Raw genomic sequence first — 7,132 nt, forward strand, 5'->3', positions numbered from 1 at the left:
ACTTATTTTTATACAGGCTGGTAATGAACTTTTGCATTTAGCATAGGTATCTAGTGTGTTTGACTGGAAAACGGGAGGTTAGTGGTTCGCCACCTGTCAAAGCCATTAATTTTTTTGTTCATATCATATTCATTTATATGTTGATGTTAAAACTATTGTTAACTTACAATAAAATAACTCGTACATGGAGCAGTGAGTTAGCAGCTTGACTATCAAACACAAGCAAATAATGTGACTGTTCGATTCCCACACAAGGCAATATTTTTTGTGTTTTTTTATTTAGCTACATATTCTTGTTGTGAATTTACTACTTATTTCTCAACTGATTGTAAGTACATTTGTAAGCTTGACCCCTGAATTTTTTAAAAATCTCGAATAACGGTAAGTAGTGTTTCAGTCAAATAATAAGTAGTTATCGCTTTGCTCCAATTATACTTGCTGGCTTACTAGGTAAGTAAAGTTTTTGCTGGGAAGTATATTTTACTATGTTTTGGCTAAAATGTTATAAATTAGTTTCTACAGTGTTCATAACTCAATTAATATAAAATGAATATTAAATTAAAATGTCTATTAATGTCTGTTAATAGGGTAACAAGAAGTCTGGTTATGTCTTAACTTATAGTTATACTGTCGGTTAAAATTGTGTTTGTATGAAAACTGTCAGAATAACTATTAGTTAACACATAACCAGACTTCGTATTAATGGGGGTAAGTGCTAAACTGTTAATGGATGGAAACAACAATATTCGACCTTACTCGTTCCATGTTGGTTAAAACTTGTTGCACAGGTATTTTTGATAATAGAACACTTCTGTTTGTGTTCTATTGAGGTTCAAACTCAAATTTTATATAAGAACTAGCATAATCCGTTGCGCTTCGCTACCCCTATCGTAGAAAAATCAAATAAGAGTACTATATTCGGCCGTGACGAATCTTAAATACCCTCCACCTAAACATGATGAGAATTAAAGAAGTTCCATTAGTATAAACATTTTAATATTCATATTCGATGTTTGTTACTGGATGGAGGAAATGTTATATATATATATAAAAGTGAATGTGTGTTTATATATATGTATGTATATTTATTGGTTTGAAGTCTATAGACGTCTAAACGGCTAACCACATTTGCTTGAAATTTTGACTGTATATTTCTCTATATCTATATAGGATACTTTTTGATTTGAATTTTCAAGTGGGCGTGGTACCTCCCATACAAAGCTAATTTTAAATATCATATATTTTGGAAACAATAAAAGCTATAGTCCTGAAGTTTTGCATGAGCAATACAACCGTTTGTATAAATATTTGAGGCCAAAATGGGAGTAGAAGCCACAGAGGGCGTGGCACCTCCCATATGATGATAATTAAAAAATCTATTATATGGGATACTAAATAAGAGATAGAGTCCATAAATTTTGCACGGTTATTCTATCATCAATATTAATAGTTAGGACAAGAATGGGCGGACTATCAATAGTGGGCGTGACACATCCCATACAAAGTAAATACTAAAAATCATATCTGTGTGTATAATATTGATATGTAAAGCAATGAAACTTTGTATGAATTACATATTTAGGCCAAAAATGGGCAAACTAGCAAAAGTGGGCGTGGCACCTTCCATAGATACAAATTATATATAGGGAAAGCTATAGCAGCTATCAATATTAATTTTTAGTACAGAAGTGCGCGCACTACCAACAACATTAAGTAAATGTTAAAATTTGTATACATTTGAAACCCTTATATATGAATGTCAATGTGTGTTTGTTTGTATGATTGTTAGCGTATTTGTAATGGCACTCGACTTACAATAAGACAATTAATGAACACTCTAATCGGAGCTACCTCTAATCTGAGCGACCGAATTATAACTTCGGAAATGCCATTTGATTTTATTCGATTGCAGTTTCCTATTTGCTTAGTATTTGCAATGATAATTGATAAAGCTCAACGTCAGTATTTGCAAGTTTGCGGACTAAATCTAGAAAATCCATGTTTTTCACATGAACAGAAACTAATTTCAGATAGACTAACCCCCATTTTCTCAATATCTGGTTATCGTTTTTCGTAACGATAAACCTCCAATTAACATTTTTTTTTGTATGAGAACTGTCAGTTTATCGTCACGATAAAAAATAACCAGAGATTGAGAAAATGGGAGTAAATATATTGTAAATCTTTACAGTACGGGTAGCGAAGTATACCGGGTTTTAGCTAGTTGATACTATAAAGAAATATATGAAATAATATAACATTTGTTAAAAAGACTCGTTTCCGCAGAAGATATTTTATTTCAAATATAAACAAATTATGGACTGTTCTTCATAAAATTTGGTACAGCAATTTTCATATAAGTATATTGAAATTTTTTGTTTCGAATTTCAACTTGACTATAAATGTAAGAAATTTATTGACATCATTTTTTCATATTTTTATTCCCTGTTATAATCTCAATAAATCCCAATATGATGATCAAAAAATTCTGAAATTTTTTTAACAAAATTTTTTAAATATTTGAAAATGGAGATTTGAAGCTGCCGTTAAAAAAATTAATTTTTGTTGGTCATACTTGTCAATAAGTTAGCGGTCTCCTACGATGACATGAACTCATACACAAGTAAAAACAGATATATTTTAATTAAAAATTACTTTTTATTTCAATATTTCCCTAAATTTCATGTTCAAGTGGCCTGAGATACGTTAATGGTGTGGGGAATTTTAACGCAGTTACGTACACATTTCGGAAAAGATTTTTTTACTGTAATTTTCATTAATATAAATAAATATACTTATTTCTGTAAAATAATGCAGCATGTTTCACAAATTTATTTCATCTAAACAGTTAAATTTTGCATATATCTGACCTTTGACCTCGATTCGTATCCCGAAATCGTTATCCGATTTGGCTCAAATTTTCAGCACTTAACTTTTAGACCTATGTCACAATATTCCACCTGGCACACTTTGAAATCTAAAAAAAAAATCGGCTGTCGCCATAACCCTCGGAGGTATTACCAGATCCATATAAAAGTGTGTATAACTTTATTGTTTTTCGTGTTGAAGACAAATCTTTTCATGACTTCCTGGAACAACATTCACCGGGCACAATGAGAAAAAAATCAAACCGATTGTGGTTCCGGACTCGGAAACGACATAAACAGGTCTGTGCAGACCTATGAACAAATTGTGTGTTAATTCCAGTTAATTCCCGGAAAACGAAATGTATGCTTTTATTTGCCTTAGTTTGTTTTCCGACATATTTGGGTTAAACAATCAGCCTGCTCCTGAGTTGTGGGGGAATAATGGAAACCCAATTTACCAGGTGACGATGTCTGTTATCCGATATAAACAGATTCTCATGTGCAATCGATTTGACAATAGCAGTACAAAATCCGCTCGACTAGTAGCACAAAGTATACAGAGGCGTCATAAGACAGAAAAAAATCTCGTTTTCTATTTGTCTCCTTCTTTATAAAACTGCCCTTTTTATCGTTTTGTTTTGTTTATTTGTTTGTTTTGATTACATTACTTTGCCTACCATATTCGCTTTTTGCTTTAACATATCACTGATATTGTAGTACAAAATATTTGCTTTCCCTTTTTAAGAGAACTGCCCTATCATCTGATTTTGAATTTTTGAAATGTCAAATTTGACATCTCTGTATACTTTGTGCTAGTAGAAAGTAAATCGGCCGCCGTCGACGATATTCGTAACATTCTCATGAACAACTTGGAGCGTCGATATGTACCTGATAGCCAAATACGGCATAAAAATCTGGTGGATATGCGATTCCAACTCCAATTACCCACTCAAAGGAATAATTTATATTGGAAAAAAATCAAACGAAGCACTTGCGGCAAATCTAGGCGAAAACGTTGTTCTGAAATTGGTGGAAAATATGATTATGCCACGATTTTGATGACAAAACGGTTAGGTTATGTAGGAACCATGCGAAGAAACAAAGCCTGCACAACGAAGGAGATGTTGAATCCTTAAAGAGAGATATTGAGAACGTTATTATGTTAACACAATAATAATGTCGCACTCATGCTGCACTCGTAGACTCATCGAAGCCAGCGCAGAAGCCATTTAAAATATTGGATTACAATAAGTATAAATCCGAAGTGGACACCATGGATCAGATGGTTGGTGTTCCACAAACCGATGGCCGTTAGCATTGTTTTTCAATATGATGAACGTTGCAATGGCGTTATTCGGTGTAGAGGTCGATATATGACCAACGCCCTATCCTCTTCAAGTAATCAATCGTGCTCACTTTGTTATAAATTGGACAAAAAACAGCGAAAAAGCAAGGTTTCATAGCATATATTGCAAAAAGCCGGTTCGTTTACAGCATTCACAAGCCAGGTATTCGCACATAATATTTAATAGCACCATATTTCGGAAAGAAATTTGTATGGGGGTTACGAGAAATTATATACCGAATTTGTTCTTTTATCATATAAATAGTTGTTGATTAATTTCATGGTATTGTCTGTAATTAACACATTGACTGCCAAGGCAATTTCAGCAAATAAGATGCTGAAGCCGCAGCATTTTTTTTTGCATAATCTCTTCGATAACATCAATATTGGAATTTAGTCGGCTGTCAGTACTATTTACTGCTTAGAAACAAAGAGTTTTTTTTAATAATAAGAGTGTCTTACGAAATGGCGAAAATGAATTTTTTATTGGATACTGGGTTAGAAAAAATAGTCAGTATAAGTACAGAAAGTGATGAAGAATGTGAAGATTGCAGTTTTGATGAGGAACTTGCAGACAACATAGAAAAAATTCTTGAAACTCCAGCACTCTTGTGAATATTATGAACATTTTTAGATGTTGTCTTACATTTTGTTCCATAACCCCGGTTCTACCAAATCAATTTTGATGATGAACATTTTTTTGGTAATCCTGTAAAGTTTTGTTGTATATTTTGGACGTGAGAACGTTTTAAAGAGATACACAGACGGACAAACAGAGGGACATGGCTCAAACGACATAGAATTTCATAAGGATCAATAAAATATATACTTTGTTGGGTCTCAGATGAATATTAGAATTTATGCAACGGTGCATTTCTGTATATCTTGTTATCAAAGTGTCGAAAATAAAGTTTTCTTTTAAGAGTTAAAAAATTCATAGAAGCTTTTTTGCAAAAATATGAAATAAAAATTTAGAAGATTTTTTGGAAAATTAAATTAACATTTTAAAATCTATTAAAAGAGCCTTGTCTCACTAAAAAAATGTTGACATTGCTTTTGGGAAATACATTGCTTAAAGTAGTATATGTGCTATATACACGCCCAGAACTGCCAGGGAGCATATTATTGTATACAATTGTTTATTTGATTGTTTTTGGCATTTTATTGACAACTTTAATTCCTTACAGACTGATGATTGTTCCACATACATACATGTGTATGTATTTATAAAACAGAAAGCACACAGATATTGTTATTCAATAACCATAAAAGGCATACATACTCATATCTATGTACATTGTTCTTTCCAAAAACAATTGGAGTTAAATTTCCTTTTTATTTTTCGCACTTTATTGTATATTTTTTACAATAATTTCTCCCTAGTCCATTAGTATTTTAGTGTTTTCTTTTTCACTTACACACACTAATATACAAACGAGTACATATCGTCAACTGAAATGCAAAATGGAGTTTTTAGTGGATATTGTTACAGCGCATAAAGGCTCACATCTTTTCCATTTTCTATCTTTTTCTATTTTTAAAAATAACGACTTTATTGAAGAAAGAAAATCATATTTGTAACAACAATACTATAAATTTTATTATGTTTTTTGTCTCTCCTATAAAAGTTTAGAATGTGTTGATAGTCCCTTTTGTATTTTAGGTGACGATATGTATATGTATGTGCGTGAATGAAAAATTGCCTGGAACCGGAAGCTGGCAAACAATGCCTCGTAACATATTCTCCTTTATTTTATATTCTTTATAATCATTGATAATGTCGATGATAATTTTATTTATGTTGATCCTTTTATTTTATTACGTTTTGTGTATGTGTGTTTTTTTTTGTTTGTTTTCTTGCAAATCGTTTTGTCCTGGCACTCACTCACCATAAATGTTTAATAAAAATAAATTTTATTTATTTGTTTATTTTGCGGAATAAAGTGCGTGTGCGTGTGTGTGTGTTTTCCTTTTAACAAAAATATAAATAATTTGATTTAGGTAAATGATGAATGATATGTATGTCGTGCATTTATCAAGAAGTATAAAATAACAAAAAATAATTCAAAAATAAAACAAAGGCTGCATATAAAATATTATTCTTGTGAATATTTTTCTTTCTTTTGTGTTATTATTGAAAGAAAAATATGGCATAATAATGGCAACATGTGGGAAATATCCGGTGAATGATAACAGAGGAAACTGTTAGTTCACAATTCTTGATAAATTGCCAACACGTAGAAAATACAATTTGTAATTATGAAATTGAATATCATAGGATAGACTTATGTATGCATCCTATTATTTGGGTGATAAATACTTCAAACTATTGGTTCATCTATAAATTGATATAGATTTCAAAAGACAAAATGAGAACAAATTTTTCAAACGTAAAACCAACAATTATTTTTATAAATGTTAAAATTATTAAAAAACATTTTTCTTTGAAAATTTCTATAATTTATTTTCGTAAGTGATTTTTGGAAGTATGCCTTATATAGGAGTAACCGTGACGATCCGACCGATCGCCATAAATGTAGGTGGCGTGCTTTAATGATATATTGGTTGCGTTGCGTTTTATGTGGATACATTATTAATTATTATTAATAGTATTATACTATTTAAAGTGATTTTCGAATGTGGACCTTATATGGGAGCTAATTATGGATCGATCCACATAAAATTAGGCGGCATGGTTTAGGTATATATGAAACTTATTTGTGTGGAGTTTTGTTTGCATATCGATATTTTTAAGGAATTTGTGGTTGTTAAACTGAATTTCGAATGTATGGACTAATTACGTTTTAAAATTTTATGATATTACTTGTGTATATGCAAAACCTATTTTTTGCGAATCAACAAATTTCAATAGACTTCGTTCGTGGATCGAAAAAAAAGCGCATACACAAAATTTTACAAG

Source organism: Calliphora vicina, chromosome 5, assembly GCF_958450345.1.
Source record: "Calliphora vicina chromosome 5, idCalVici1.1, whole genome shotgun sequence".
Taxonomy (NCBI): Eukaryota; Metazoa; Arthropoda; class Insecta; order Diptera; family Calliphoridae; genus Calliphora; species Calliphora vicina.